General features: G+C 32.0%; 1 protein-coding gene across 4 annotated transcripts in view; it reads right to left on the bottom strand.

Moving 5' to 3' along the window:
- Nucleotides 1-17,133, bottom strand: part of LOC113518751 (homeotic protein antennapedia-like) — a 247,630-nt gene that overhangs the window by 101,440 nt on the left and 129,057 nt on the right. The window contains exon 1 of one of the 4 annotated variants that reach the window (XM_026903722.3): nucleotides 563-1,020. The exons of the other annotated variants lie outside the window; for them this stretch is intronic. The gene's annotated coding sequence lies outside the window, so the exon portion shown is untranslated. Of the gene's footprint in view, nucleotides 1-562; nucleotides 1,021-17,133 lie in introns of those variants that run through there. 4 annotated transcript variants of the gene reach the window in all.

Raw genomic sequence — 17,133 nt, 5'->3', positions numbered from 1 at the left:
AATTTTATGTGAAGCCCATAATGGGATTTATTAAGCTACAACACATTAGGCAAAACACGAAATGTAAACCAGTAACCGAACATAAGCGATTAATCAAACTTTCGACGCGAATACACAACATTCATTGAATTTCTGTGTGCTGCTAAGTTTCGCGGCTGTATTCAAAACAATTGCGGGGCGTTCGATTTACGATCGGCATTTGTTCATTCTAAATTTAAATTGTTAGGCGCGAGACAAACAATTTGCGGATTGCGCGCAGTGAAGTCTTGTCGAGCACTCGCCTTGCCATCTAACGTGATTTAGGACTTTGCTACCACTCTTAAATCATACCGGTGTCTTCGAGAGCGGAATACGCATCCTTTCTACGCCTGCAGAGCTTTGATACAGTCGCCGATGCAAAGGTATCTTGGCTCTCAGTGTACAAGATAAATGGTTTGTTTTGGTTTTGTGTTTAGTGGGTAGGTATTGAAATTAAGTTAACGACTTTACATTTTATAGAATTTTATTTTCATAATATGAACATTGTAATATGAGTTTCGAAATACGGTGATTTATAACTTACCTAAAATTACTGTCCTTAATCTTATGTAAAGCGGTATGAACAGTAAAGATCTCGATTCAGCGACTTAAACTACAATCACATTGAATTCATACAAAACTGACCCTGTATTTATTCGTAGGTAAACTATAGACGCTACAGTGCCGCTATATTACATATTTGTACTTTAACAATAAAAAATACTAATTTGTTTATCTGGTCTACTGAAGATATTTTACAATTTTGTACTAGGAAAAGAAAAGAACTATCACTGTGTGAGACACGTCCGTCTATATAGTGGTCCAGGTAAGAGGAGGATTTGTCGAACTTATTCAGTTTCGTGCGTGATCGCGCGCGTGTTCAGAGCGGGTGCGTGGTCGCGTGCGGTCGCGCGTCGGTCGCAGTACGGTCGCGCGAGGTCGCGGATGGCATCGCGACGACTGAGTTCGCGACCGGGCTACTGGGCGGGCGGCGCCGAGGCCGCGCGCGGCGTACTGCCGCCGCGCCGCCGCGACGCCGCCCCGTACACCCCCGCGCGCCGAGACGCCGCCTGATTAAAAATTCTTTCCAAACTTTGTTGTCGGGATAGCCCCCAACTTGCCGTAAATGGTTTCTTTGGACGCTTTCTCTGGAGACGGCTTGACAGGCCTACCGGCTACTTTTACCGTCCCTGGACGCGTACCTATGCGATTTTAGATTGCTTTTCCAGTTTGTCGTTTTGTACTTTAGAAACATTGTTTTTATTTTATATACCTACTTTCTAAGTAAATATGGTACATATATGAACAGGCACCACATTAAAAGGTCGTTACAATATTTATATTTTTATTTATATACCTACCTAAATTTTTATGTAGTACTTTTATCAGATAGGCACTGCGTTGAAAGCTTTCATTATTTCGCTGCTGTAAATTAAGTATTCGTTGTTGTATCTAATGAAAGGAACTAAATTTCTGATAAGATAACTAATTCGTAGTAGGCGGACCTCAGTAGGTACGTAAATTTAGTTTTAGAACAGAAAACTAACGTAAATGCTAGAAATGCGTATAACGCCCGATTGCCTCCACAACTTAAGTGCTGGTCGGATTAGAAAAGGCCCTTATGTGTAGTGCGATCCAACATTAAGAATCAGTGTAGAGGTTCAGTTATTTTTCTGAGATACCTAAATAATTTTTTTGTACACGTACCTCACTTCAAATCAACTTTTTTACCGTCATTGTTTTGATTGATGTACTTTTATGGAGATGTGAATTTGTATTACGCAAAAAAATACAATTACATCAAACAATCTTATCGTAACCACATATCAAGCTCTGAAACTATAAATTAACCATATTATAGAGTGGTCAGTAATAAATCTTTTTTTAAATGCCGTTAACATGATGAACGCCTTATGATAGAACACGCCGCGGGGCACATAGGTTACTTTTTAAAAATATTGCTCAACAATTATCGTGTTCAATTATCGTGATTTCATTGTAATACATAGGTAGATAGAACAATATAAATAATAATTATATTTTATTGTTCATCAATAAATCATCATCATCATCAACATATCAGCCATTATCCATCCATTGCTGAACAATAGCCTCCCCCGTAGACTGCCATAAAGAACGGTCCTGAGCCACCTACATTTACTGACTCCCTGGAATGTATTTGAAGTCGTCACTCCATCTAGTGGGGGGTCATCCTACACTGCGTTTGACCGTAGGTTCTAGAGCGGAGTTGCCACTCTAGAACCTTTCTTCCTCATCGGTTACCGGTTGTTCAAGCTACGTGATTAGCTCATTGCCACTTCAGCTTGCTTATCCTTCGGGCTAAGTCGGTGACTTTGGTTCTTTGCGGGCATCCATATTTCAGATTCCGTCACTTAAAATGATTAAATAAATTCAATAATTTAATCAAGACTCATTTTTAAAAACCAAAAATTTCTTGAATATATTACCATAATGTTATAGACTAAACATAGTTTTATTCTTAGATAAAGCGATCATTTTATATAAAATAACACTAAAAAAGTCACATATTTATATACTACGTGACTCAATATGTTTGAAAAAAGAAATAAGTTCAAGGATAAGAATAAGTAAGTATTATTGAGGGAGTATTCTTTTAAAAATATGAAAATGATTTCTTTTTCACCTTGAATATTTATTCTAAAAAGAATTTGTACCTTTCCTTGAGGTTTTTTAGATTGTAGACAGTGTATAAAATTGAGAGACCTGCCTCACATAGCCGTACATATCTTATTTGGTCCACAATAATAAATCATCATAATCATCATATCAGCTGGTAACTGTCCATTGCTGAATATAGGCCTCCCGCAAAAGGTGAGGTTGCCAATACTTGCCACGCTTGGCAGGCGGATTAGTAATCGCAATTAAGCTTTTAGTGATGTTTTAAGAGCTGTTGCCTATCCCTCAACCATTACGTTTTCTTAGTCGCCTCTTACGACACCCACAGAAAAAGGAGGGATGGCCCATTCTATGCCAGGACCGCACGACCACGTATGATAGCCACTATGCTTCGTCTTCCACTAATGATTACAATAAAGTATGTAAGTATCTGTGTGTCCATTAGATCGTACCTATGAATAGCGACCAGCCACCACCTACGGCGAGCTTCACAAAGGACCCCTCTAATCGCCTCCCTCACCCTATACCCCCGGAAAAGCGTGACGACCCACAAATATAATTTTAGGTAAAACTTCCCTCGATGTTTATGCCTACCGATTCTTGGATGCATTAGTAACTTGGTAAGTAGTGAACTATCTGTTTGAACTAGTTGCTGGAACTTCGTGTAGATCATTAATTTTGAGCACAGAATTATTCTAGAATTTATAGTAATTAGATTTTATATTTAAAAGATTGTTCTGAATAAGTATTGGTGAAAATTAAAATTAGAATAAAAATTATTTAAATTTAGATATAATGTATTATACTTATGTGTATATAATAATTTTGTTACGACATAATTGAATTACCTAACCATATTATCGGTGTTATTAAAGGTAGTTATGTTGTTGGTACTTTAACTGTTTACCTTCAAAGTCGTGTCATTTTATCCACTTTTATTATAAATGTGAAAGTATATAATAGTATGAGGATAATTATTATATAATCACGTTCGAACAATTGAACATATTTGAATGAAACATAAAAATGTAATATAGGATATCTATTATCCTAAGTCAAGAAGACAAAGCCGCGGGATACAGCTAGTTACAGTTAATTGCCAGTTATTGCCCTTTTAACATTACGTATTTAACTAATAAAATTGACTGATTTTTTTTTATAATAGCAAGACATGTAATCACAGCATCCTGAGCAAATAAAGGGATAATAATGGTCCATTCCATTCTAGATAAAAATTAAAATTTTATTGCTCAATAAAATATAATAACTTACAACAAAAAAATTAATATATACAAAACAATAAAGATTAAACTAAATGCCTCAATCCAAACTGAACTAGAAACACAAACAATAATAAGCAATAATCAAAACAAGAGCATATAGCGTTTTTCGATTCTACCTTTCTGAAATGTGAAGAAGCGTGTGTTATAAAATCAATCGTAATAAATCAATTTTATTACGCAAAAATAAATTACTTATAGGTAAAATATAATATGTAAAACCGAATCGTTATGACAAAAGCAATCAAAAATAGTCGATACGAGCATCGGGCGAGCACAGCAAAACAGTCACCGGTACTCTCGCACAATCGCGACACACTTTTTAATTTATTTCGTCCACAAAAAGCTTTTTGCTGTTTTATTTTCATTTCAACGGAGACTTGCGCTGTAGCGGGATCTCTATTTTTATTTATTCCACCATTTTTTTTTCTTTTTTTTCAATTTCGCCCCGATCGACGTGGACCCGAGCGGAACGTAGACTGATCTCATTTTAAATTGAATTTGTATTTCGTCCTCTTTGCATTTTTCTTTAGCTTTCCTATGTAACGATTCTAATTGGTGTTATTTGCATGTGATCCAGCTATTGTTCCGCGGACGTTCGTTATAGGGTAAAATACCGCCTGCCACAGAAGTGGTCGATACCGTTGCGTGATACCATCGTCTTTAAGTAAAAAAGCTTTTTGCAAATTAGAAATTTCATGTATCTATATCTAGTTATGTTTGATCTACTTTTTTAATAAGGCCAAACCTACTTGATAGTTCCGTTTCATACGATGAGTAACTATAGAAACCTACATGAAAAAATACAAAAACTGAATACAGCAATCTGAATTGTATATATAAGCCCATAAAAAATATAATTGGATATTACTCAAGTATAGCATTCGACTATTTCTAATATTAAGGTATGTTTTGTTTGCTTATTAGAAATATACTTTCGTGCAGCTAATGAGCATGTGTACTTGTATTGGTTTAATACCTAATACTAATAACCAAAATCAATGTTGTAGATTGTAACCTAACATTCTAAAACAGCTCGTTAAAGTTGTAGCTAGTAGATGGCATATATACTTTAAACGTAAAATTATGGACTGATTGATTTACTCGTAATGGCTGCGACTTCTTTTGGGTGATCGAGATACAGTTTTTTTTTATAAATAGCACTATGTCAATGTGTCAATAATAAAAAAATTCAGGGGTTTTGTCAGTAGCTGCTATACTTGGCAGGCGAATTGGCAACCGCAGTTAGACTTTGGAGATGTGTAAATAGTGACGCTGCTGCCCATCTCTCGAGCATTACGTTCCCTTAGTCGTCTCTTACGACATCCGCGGGTAAGGAAGGGATGACCCATTCTATGTCGGGACCGCACAGCGTATTTATAATATTATTAAGGAAATAAGGATGCATTTACCTAAAGTGATACACACTTTACATTAGATTTCAACAAAGCTATCTAATACTCCACTGCTGAGGACGTCCTTTTCTCTCTCTCTCTCTCTATCTATATATAAAAGAAGTATTTAAGCTTATATACAATTTTTACTTAAATTATTCCTTTTGTAAAACAATGGTCGCCTCTTATGATATTATAGAAATATGAAATATTAATATGTTGTATTCTTACGCTGTTACCAGTTGAAGATAATATAGAATAAACTTATAAAGAAGCAGTCTAAATAAATTGATAAAAAAAACTAAAATATAATCCAGTTTTTATTTGCGCCGAACCTGTTAGCAATTCCCGCGGGAAATTTCAAAAACCCATTCTTAGTTGACGTAGGAACTTCTGTGCAAAATTTCATCTATATAAAATAAGTAAAGGCACGTAACTCTACAAGATAACGTAAAAAGACACTCAAGGATTATAAGTATGCATATAACCTACTTAAGTAGATACCAATATTATTATTCTAAGTCCAGGCAACGCAATCAAAAACAGGATATCAGACAAATGGGCATGCATCGAACGAGTGGATAACCTCGTGTGATTCAGTCCGGCAGCGATTGTCTATTCCAATTACAAATTCGGATATGTTGATGCCGTTTGATTGCATTTTATTAACAGTATTATTCTGATAGTGTAAAGGAATAAGTAAATACATGTTATAAACAGTAAGGATAACGCATACTTATGAATGAAACTGTCTAAATTAACGCAAGTAATCTAGATCCTGTCACGTTGGACTCTGATATGTTCAGCAAATATGTGAATATAGAGAGTATATTATACGTATATATAGTTCAGCAAAATATGAGCACGTTGTATTGCGTTCACCACAAAAACAAATGCCTCTGACGACCCCATCAGTTATTATAATCGTGAACATAGTTTTTTACTAAACTGTCCCACTTATTAAAAGAAACTCCAGCATAGAAATTTCGCACTCGAGTTTTTCAAAATTATACTGTTTTTATTATATAAAGAACTGTTTAAGGAAAGATTGTCGTATGTTACCAACGAATGGCGCATAAGGAGAACCGGAGAAAAACCGTTGAATATTTATTATCAAAATTACTAGCAACCCACCCCGGCTTCGTACGGGTATATAAAAATAATGTATAGTCTATTTTACTCAGTGATAATAATAATAAATTATTATTGCGTACACAAGAGGTGTATACAATAATCTAGCTTACTATAGGTGAAAGAATTTTAAAAATCGGTTAAGTAGTTTTTGAGTATATCTATTACAAACAAACGTAAAAAACCAATTCTTTTCTCTTTAAAATATTAGTATAGATATAAATAAAAGAGTAAAGTGATTGATTAACATTAAGACGCAGTTAAAATCCCTTACCTTATCTTAATAACACATTAATAGCCACTGCTGGGCGCGTGTCTCTCCCATAAAAGTGTAACCGTACCGGCCAAGCGACCTGGTGGCTATATGATTTGGTTTCGAAATTTTCTTTTCCTGCATTAGTGCATTTGTTGCTGCTGTTGTTCCCCTAATAGCTATACACGACTTCGTGAACTTAAAAAGTAATGATAAAAGTAATGGTAAAACATTGAATACTCCGCCATCATAAAGATAAAAATTAATAAATACTATATCCTTAAAAACTGTACAAATGCCAAAGGGTTCTTGTTACATCTAAACATTATAAATTATGGAACAAAAACAATAGCAAGCAACATTGTTGGGAAGGGCACGAATTAATGTAATAAAAACGCGCGCTATCTCGATTCTGAAAGCCATTCGATTATTTTTGTTGGCATGTATTCGCGAAACAGTCATTGATAGTGAGTGAGTTCGATATCGAATTAATGAATATGTATGTGCGGGCAGGTGCGCGCCACAGGCATGATTAACTAGGTGCCCCCAACGATTTTTTTGTATCGATTGATAGTTTATCGATGTACATGTACATATAATCGGTAATATTGATTATTATTGATAACAAAGAACAACACTCTTATTGGGTGGTTGAATAATTATTGGTTCTTTATCTAGGTAGTTAGTTAACTTTCGCAAAATATACAGTTTTATTTTGGTTGTTGATAAAAAACTAAAAGATGATATTTTAGACGCACTATTTTGTATGTCATTTTAAATTAGAATTTTCGTGTATTTAAAATGACATACATACCTAAATATTTAAAAAGTTGCCTTCAATCTTCGATACTGAGGATAGTCCTCTAACAATCGAAAAACAAAAAAAAAAACACGCTGTAGTAGTGAAATATCAATATAAAATATTGTGTGTGAATTTAAACTAATAACTCTCCAGTGAACATCAATAAAGAACCATATTATAATCGCCTGTTATAATATTATTTATATTCGAATACACTGGAGAAAATGTTGGTAAGCAATCGATAAAAAAATAACTGTTAACTACCCACCAAATTTTTATTCAATTGTGCTCCTAGTCCACATAGTTTATACGAAAAACCTTATATAAATATAAATAAATTTACAGATATATTTCTGATATCCATGTAATATAAAATACAGCAGGTGCGATCGGATTAATCAAAATGTATCAGACTTTTTACAAGCGCTAATTAGATCGACCAGTCAACAGCGTTTAACTCGAGATAAGTGAAGACGAATTGATGCTGGTTTACGTTGATAATATCAGGTTCACTTGTGTAATCACTGGCGTCGTTAAATATGAGAATTAATTACTGTTAATTGAGTGTGAGTTGTCAACTTCGATGAGAAGTGTAATAAATTTAACCTCTGTACGAGCGTTACGCAGAGATGGGAATAGAAACTCGACCTATTGTAAAACAATCCATTGTTGATTTTTCAATCGACTTTTATATGTTGATCGTGACTATCGTAGATTTACAGTTTTCTATATGAAATTATAATGAGCGACAGCTGATAAAATCCGTTGCGTTCGTTCGATTCTCGTAAAAAGTGATATTCAAAACACGTTGATTAACATTTACCTAAATGGAAAGTGTGCGTGGGAACGAATTGCCTCCGTTTGTTGACTATTAAAATATTTTAAATATTCAAATATTAACGAAAGACGTTCTGAAACCTGTACCGTAAAATTATCTAGAGCACAGCAACAAGTCTAGGAGCCGAGACGCGGTGCGAACCGAATCCCGCGTGGAGTTCCATAAATTTGCATTAATTATTTAACCCGATGAGTATCTCGCGCAAACGTTCGCATCGATTGTGATGCTGATAATTAAAAAAAATGTACGGGCAACAAGTACGCACGTTGTGTTAGAGTTTCGCATTACGAATTTAAAACTTAGATGTAATAAAGGAGTGAATGTGAACCGATTTTTTAACTGCCTCCGTATTTGGATCGAAATATTAATATTTCTAGTCTCGTTTTTTTGTAAATGTTATAAGAGACATCGTGTTATGCGGTTTATTTCTGATTTTTTGTTTGAGATTGCTTAAATAGACTGGGATTTATGGACGGACGGAGTGCTATTTCCGTCCAACGACTTCGAGTAGAGATTTATTTGATTTTGAAACAGGGCCCAAGACAGAAGTCGAAGGAAATTTTAATTGGATTATTAACTCATTGTTGAGTGTGAGTCAGCTTTATAGAAATGAAAATAGATACTATAAATCATGATTAACTTTGTTGTTCGGACCGTGAAAATTTACAATGAATTTCACTTAAAATGGCGACGTAATATTTTCATAACTGATTAAATGAGAAGCTCGAATAGATTATTACAAGGAACTTACGGAAGAAGGCTCATGGTGCAAATTTTGTAAGTAACGTTTATATATTATTGAAAATATAAACGCATTTTTAGCATTCAGTATTGTTAGGATGTTTACAATTGTCTCTAATACCGAATAATGCAATATTTTGTTTAAGTAATACATACATATACCTATATATAAAATATTCATAGAAACATATAATATATCCAATAAATCAATACAACAGTCAAATCAATGGGATCTATAGAAAAGATTTCTATGTCACTTGCTAATAATGTAGCTTCCTATGAAGGTCAAATAATTTTAAAATAAAATTTTTGAGTTTGTCCATTACAAGCAAATATACAAAAAATCTAATTTTTCCTCTTTATAATATTAGTTTATATTTAGTAATAGAAAATACCTTATTGTTCGATCTTATAAGGGCAGTAGGTACTCTACACTACACACTTACACTGTACACTGTACACTTGCAGAAAGACCAGACATGGTCAACATAAAACTTTTATTCTTTTTATCGAAACGTGCAAAAAAACTAAGAAGGAAAAGAAGTGCGATCACCTCTTCACTTGAATCTAATTGCTTTCACTCACAAAACGCTTCTTAGAGTAGAAAAAATATATTTTATTTAAAAATATTTTATTTTAATTACATGATTACGTAGGTTATATTTCTTGCACGAAACGTTTTATATATTTTAAACAGGTGATCTGTAGATCAAGGGACTATTTTTTTTTTTAATAGATGATAATGGAATGGTAATGCCAACTACGCTAACGGTATACGCTGACGGGGCACCAGTGAGTGATGATTGGTGAAAATGCGAAGGCAGGTCAGTTATCCCATCGTGATGAATTCATTTGAAAAAATTAAAAACAGTGTCCAGGGGAAACTGCAAAAAGGTCGCACTGACAGGATGTATCGCTAGCAATGGGGCTACTATGGTGCAATTATGAACAGTCTCCTCTCCTTGCTATCAAGTGACTATTAATAACCGGAATATCAAAGGTACATAGTAATTAAACATTAACCATCTCGATAGATTGATCTGATAAAGAACAAATCATCCTCACTACCGTACCACATGTTTCAGTAATGTTATAAAAATAAAGTGGACCGCCGCTTCATCCCTAGGATTTTGTAGGAGACTGAAGTAGCAAAGTACAACCGGTATTATAACCGTAAAATTTAAATAAGCATCAGAATATAATCCGGATAATGAATTTAAAAAAAACTACGCAATTCTCTCAAATATGAGACAATCTTACTAATATAATAAAACTGTGACTATAGCTATTTTTTTTTAATTGTTATGATGAATAATAGAGGTCAAAACAATATTTTTTTGAAATTTTGTCTGTCTGTCTGTATATTTATTCTGGCATCACACAAAAGCACTGCCCCACATTGATTGCAGTTTTAACAATTGTAATTTTGCAGGTCTAACTAAACTTTGTTTGGGTATGTTAAATCTATTTCTATCTATCTATATCAATACGATATTTCGCGATCTATATCATTGGTTTTACTACTTTTGGAAATCACGCGTACGAAGTAACCGGCAAAAATAGTTAATGAATACAAAAATTTATTTCCCACAAAGCCTGTTTAAACGTAGACTAGACACTAATATTTGTAAAGGTACTGTAAAAAAAAGAACATGTAACATACGAGTAAAAAATATTTGGTTCTCATGCAAAGTTAGAGATTTGTATCTGACCAGGAACTCGAAATCACAATCTATTTGTTTTATAACGTGATACAACAATTGTAGTTTTGTTGTGTTGTGAATAGCTTTTGTAATTAACATATAACTATTCAAACCATTGTTATATACATTTCTGTGATATCAAATAATATGTTTTACAGATATCTATTTATAAAAAGGCTTTAGTCAGATGATTATATTCAGATGATCAGAAGCAGATATAGAGAGCAGGTATTCTAAAATGGGGGTTTTTTCAAATAATTATGAAAATCTAAACTAATTACATATGCAACATACAAGTATAAATTATTTATTACATTACAATACATGTAACTTACAAGTGTAGATCGGTTTATATTGTAAGTCATCTATAAGTCGAATTGTAAAAACGTTCTAGTCTATTCAAGTTCGATCCTTATATAATACACACATTTGTAGACACTACTTTGTAGTCTAGATATTTTCTATTTACTATAAATATGTATGTTTTTTATTTGCAGTTGATAGATGAAATGTTTTACAGATGGCAAGATTTCCCTACAAATGTATCCAGTAGTATTTATGTATTAATTTATCAAATTATTTTTTGAGGATCCATACATATATTATTTATTCAATGTCAGTAAATAAACATGATGACTTGATTCATGATTCATATAATGATTCGAGAAATCTCGGATATCATGGATTTCAAGTTTGATCAAGATTAAGTAATTTCCGTGTATGCGTAATATTTTAAATACTTGACATCGACAAATAATCATTAATCAATAAATACCAACGTATACATGTTAATATTTACTCATTTATTAATACACACATATTTCATATAAAGATATATAAAAGATTTCTTTTTTTTTAGATACTTATTAGTATTTACTTTGATATAAATGGTCATATAAGTAACAATGATAAAGCTTACAAAATGCACTCAATGAATAAATTTACGCCTCATAAAAAAACTTTTTTATTTTATTTAGTAAAGTAGTAAATTATTTGGAACTGTATATTTTTTATTTTGTTTGCGCTGTGGTGCATATTCACACGGTCAAGTTAACATATAATATCAGTTTTTCCCGATCTTGTTCTACCAAGAAATAAACGAGAGTAGTTTAACTTTAGTACATTAGCCAAATTAATTTTTATACTTTCATGTGCAAATATGAGTATACCTATTTCAATTAGAGTTGTAAAATAAAACAAGAATTTTTTAAATATATGCATAAAATCGTCCCTACAAGAAAAAATCCTACAGAACATAAATTTGGAAATATCGATGAACTTTTTAAAAGTACACGAGTTTCAATTCTTAAAATAGACATATTAAATGTATTAGGTATGTGCGTAATTGTTTAGATATATTATACATGTCTTTTAAGACAATTTTCTCTTCTTATGCGAATGAGTTTTATTTTTATTATTATTATAACCGCCATTAATTGCCCACTGCCGAACACAGGTCTCCCCTATAAAGAGGATGCCAATAGTTGCCACGCTTGGGAGGCGGGTTGACAACCACAGTCAGGCTTTTGGTGATATTTTAAGAGGGACGCTGCTTCCCATCCCTCGCCCATTAAGTTCTCTTAGTAGCCTCTTACGACACCTACGGGAAAAAAGGGGTGGCCCATTCTATATAGGAAACAACCGGGGTTTTGCAAATGTATTCGATATAAATAAATAATAATTGTACCTAATCACAGATTAAAAAACGATATTAAAATGTTTATTAGATTTTATAAGAAAATTATAACTTTCTAAAATGGTCTAATATATAATATTTTTTATTTAGTTCCTTATCTAGTTATAATAATACCTACTAGGTACTCAGTATAGACCACCAGTGACAATGCTGGGATCGTTTAAAACAAAATAAATTCCGATCCCTACATAAAGCTTTCGACACTCCCCGACATTCACAGAATCCGACTCAACTCGCGTAAATCACGAAGTTTAGAAAAAAAGCCGAAATAAAGAGCTCACGTGAAAGTTCAAAAATATCAGCCGTGAATATAATTATGAGAGAGAACACCCGCTGGTTTCCGGACTTCTAGATCGTACTGTCGGTAACTCTCTCGAAGTCTTCCGTTCTGAGAAGACTTCGAATACTAAAAAACAAATGCAAGTGAAGAACACAAGCGTAAAGTGCGTCGAAGCGCGGCCTGTTTTATTTCAATTCCAATTCAATTTTTTATACACTCAAATTATAAAAATAAATAACATTTTTTGTTACAGTGTAAATTGTTTTTTTTTAAAGATTTTAATTATTTATTTAAGATTTTTAGGGACAGCGAAATAATAAGAAAATATATTTGAAAATGGAACGATTTCGCTGTTATAAATTTTCTTCGACAACATGGCTCGTCCCTTCTAAATAATAAATAAATAAATATGTGAATATATAAATATAATACAAAAAGATTTACTAGATCGTATCAAGGAATATAATACTCTTTTGACCGGATCGCTACTGATGACGTTTCCTCACAAACACAAACAGAGCATCACGTCTGTATATGATTACATACATTGAAGTAAAAAGTTGAAGGGGCGTACCATATTAATGTATATAATTTATACAGGCTCATAGAAGATCATAGACAAAAAAAGTACCTCGTATCGTGAAGAAGTTGAGTGAAGAAGAAGATAGATTTCAGTTAAGAGGATCATGTGACATATCTACTATTCTAGAAATTCATATATCAAAATAAATGCTTACATTCACCAGGCAGGATGCAAATTTACCACCGTTGTTTATAAAAAAGTCTCTCCATATTTTAATTTAAAATTAATAATATTTTGCCCTAATCAATTAGGTTTGTTAATGTCACCGGAAGGATTAGTCAGATATTTAATAGTTGTGTAATTTTGGTACCAACTAAATTGATTTACGTTTTAATGATCCATATTTTGTATAAAGAGCTCAAACAAAAATACAATGTATTAACATAGTTGTTAGTAACGTTACACATGACAAAAAATATGTCTAAAATTAGATTTAAATATCTAACAAATGTCACGCGGTAGATTAAAACAAAAAATAAATCATGAAAGGACAATTTATATATATAAATAATTTATTTATATTTTATATGAAATCCTTAAATATTTTTAATTGAGAACTATTATCTCTAAATAATCATTATTCGTAATGAAAATTCCGAATTTCGCTATTGTTGAAGCAAAAACAAATCCAGAAATTTTTGTTTCTCTCGTTACACTTACTACAGGTACAATCGAAAATCAATGGTAGGAGGTTAGAGTAGGACTCTTTAAGTAGTTATAAATAAAAGATAACTCTAAAATCCTACCTACCGAGCGACTTCTGTCTGTGAATTGCAAATACCAACTGTTCTACGTAAGCGAATATCAAATAAAGTGTAAATTTACTATAACACCGTTTGCCCGTAAAACTTTTTCGTAACTTTTCATATAGGAGCTTTGGGCGTAAGTAATTAAGTTTTTTTTTTTTTATTACAGAATCAGAACAATAGTATTTATAACGATATGATTGTTATCGTTGGTCGTATAGCAATTAAAAAGGTAATTAAAATAAGTAGGAAGCGTAGTCGAAACCGGCTGTAAACCGTAGGCGCGAGCGAGTTACAACAACCATAAAATTCTTTATGCTTGTACAGATCAACTGCGAAATAGAAACGTCGAGATTATATATAATTTAAACCGTAAATATTTTTATTTATAGATATTCCAATAAATAAATTTAGTTATAAAATATGTTCGTAACGTATTAAAGTACAATCGCATAAATACTTAATGCTATAATAATAGTAAACGTGCGTTTTGATTTGTTTGTGTCATTCGCATCACATATCTATAGCACAACATAATGTTTTTGATTAATTTGAGTTTAATAAAAGAGCCTTTATTAATGCCTAATACGAAACTGAAATATTACCACAATTATTTTTATTCTGGTTAATATTAAAGTATGCATATTCTAAAATTAAACTCAAATTTAAAAAAAATAGCAAACTCAAGAAATTTATATAATAATATTATGATTATTCATATTGTTAATTGCATAGTGGTACACATAGTATATTTAAATGGTATCTTTCTTGGTTAGGATAATTAAAAAAACATGACTATTTAAAACTGTTCTAATTTAAATTAATAAATCTCGAGATTTCATTATCATTTCTTACAACACATATTTGAAATAGCACTAGACGATTATGTCATTAAAATGACACTTTTTTTAATTATTACTACTATGAAATAGATTAAAATACTATCTACTCCATCGACTCTTTTTTTTACTTGTTACTCTGTACGATTCTCGAAAGCTACAGTTTCCCAAATAGAGATGTACGTAACATATAAAGTTAATATATTTTTATATTTATTAAAAGTAGTTTAATAAAATGCAGCATACGTCAGTTTTTCAATAAAAAGATCATAAAACAGCAAGAAAACATATACTAAATAATTAGGTAATCATTTAAGATATTTTTTTAAATCCTCATAAAAAACGTTTCACTTTTGCATCCAAATTTTTCTCTTCCTTTCCCGTGGGTGTCGTAAAAGGCGACTAAGGGAACTTAATAGTCGAGAGATGGGTAGCAACGTCCCTCTTAAAACATCACCAAAGCCTAACTGCTGTTGCTAACCCATCTGCCAAGCGTGGCAACTACTGGCAAAACCCTTCTATGGGGGAGACCAATATTCAGCAGTGGACAGTTAACTGCTGATATATTTATATATTAAAAATAATAATAATTCAAATTTTTATGTTCCCACTTTGCAGGTTTATTATCTAATATGAACTGTACTTACTATTTATTAGAGGTTCTGCCTTTACTAATGTTATATAGTACCTAAAGAGGAAAAATTTGATTATTTATTTCTAACGAATAAACACAAAAACTACTCAAACGATTTTAAAAATTCTTTTATCTATAGAAAGCTACATTATCAGCTAGTAACATATACTATTTTCGAAAATTATATATACCCGTGCGATGAAAGGATGGATCACTAGTATACTATATAATTTAAATAAACTAAGGACTATTGTTTACAATGTTATAATAATAAACTGTATTGCTTACTAGGTGCATCTTGCGGATTATCTTAAAGTTAAATCAGGACATGACCCATCTTTATGCCAAATTTTATTAAAATGCGTCAATCCATTTTAACAAAAAGAAAATAGTAGCAAAAATTGAAATATATTCACAAGTTTTCAGTTAGAATTTTTGCTTATCGTTTTATAACAGCAACTACATATACACATTTAAAAGAACAAAACATTTTAAAATGTAAGAATTTTCAAAGGACAAAGAGAAACTTGTGTAAATGCGTTTTGGAACGGACTATTTTAAAACATTTGCTAAAAGCTTCGCAAGTTACTTCGTTCAAGAAAAAACCTACAGACTCTCAGGAAGGCAAGGCAATAGACTTTAGGTTCCTTGAGACTAAAGTTAAATATCCATTTAAATCTTCGACGCTGGGTGGAAACCCCTTGGGAATCTAGCGTTGCAGCTGAGAGAAGCGCTTCAGCTAGCATAAATGGATTATTTGGAAAATTATGTAGTTCCTAATAGGATATGTAATACTTAAGTATAGATATATCCACCCATAATAATAATAGTATAAAGGTGCAGATAATTATAATCTATGATAGAATTTGTAGCCATTAGATATTTAAATTGAATATTGTCTTCGATAAATTATCGCTTTACCTACTTTAGATTGATTTTACTATGATTTTATTTGCATTTTTCTGTAAAGTAAAATATCCTACAAAAACGTAACATCGAAATTAAAAGAGTTCTATACGTTCATCATTATATAATTATAAGTAAATAAATAATGGAGAAAAATTAATATATCTTTCTCTATTTATTTATATTCAAAACATATATACAAATATTTACAATTATAATTGGTGTTATGTCGCTATATTAGTTACAAACATAGAATATATATATCACTGTGTATGTATATCATCATATATGAATGTATATATATCACGGTAAATTAGATAGTAACATATTTTAGTAGACAGGTGATATCGATAAATTTATTTATTTAGTTATCTACCTATTTATTTTAAGAAAACTAATTTGTTAATTAATAAGTATTGTATAATTTTTTTGTCAAAACTACTTTAGAAATAACATTACGTTTACATACGTATCTACATACAGCGCAAATGTCGCTCTGTTGCCAAATCTCGGCTCAAAGAAAGCGCATCAAGCGACAGCGGGCGATACTCACCTACCTAACAGTACATAGCTTCGTCGACGACGGCACTAAATCAATACGAGCCATCACGCCCCCCCTCCCTAACCCCCA

Source organism: Galleria mellonella, unplaced genomic scaffold (assembly GCF_026898425.1).
Source record: "Galleria mellonella isolate WM207_F2 unplaced genomic scaffold, CSIRO_AGI_GalMel_v1 utg159, whole genome shotgun sequence".
In the NCBI taxonomy this organism is placed as follows: domain Eukaryota; kingdom Metazoa; phylum Arthropoda; class Insecta; order Lepidoptera; family Pyralidae; genus Galleria; species Galleria mellonella.
Note: the sequence above shows the minus strand (reverse complement) of the source record. Positions and strands in the feature narration are given on the sequence as shown.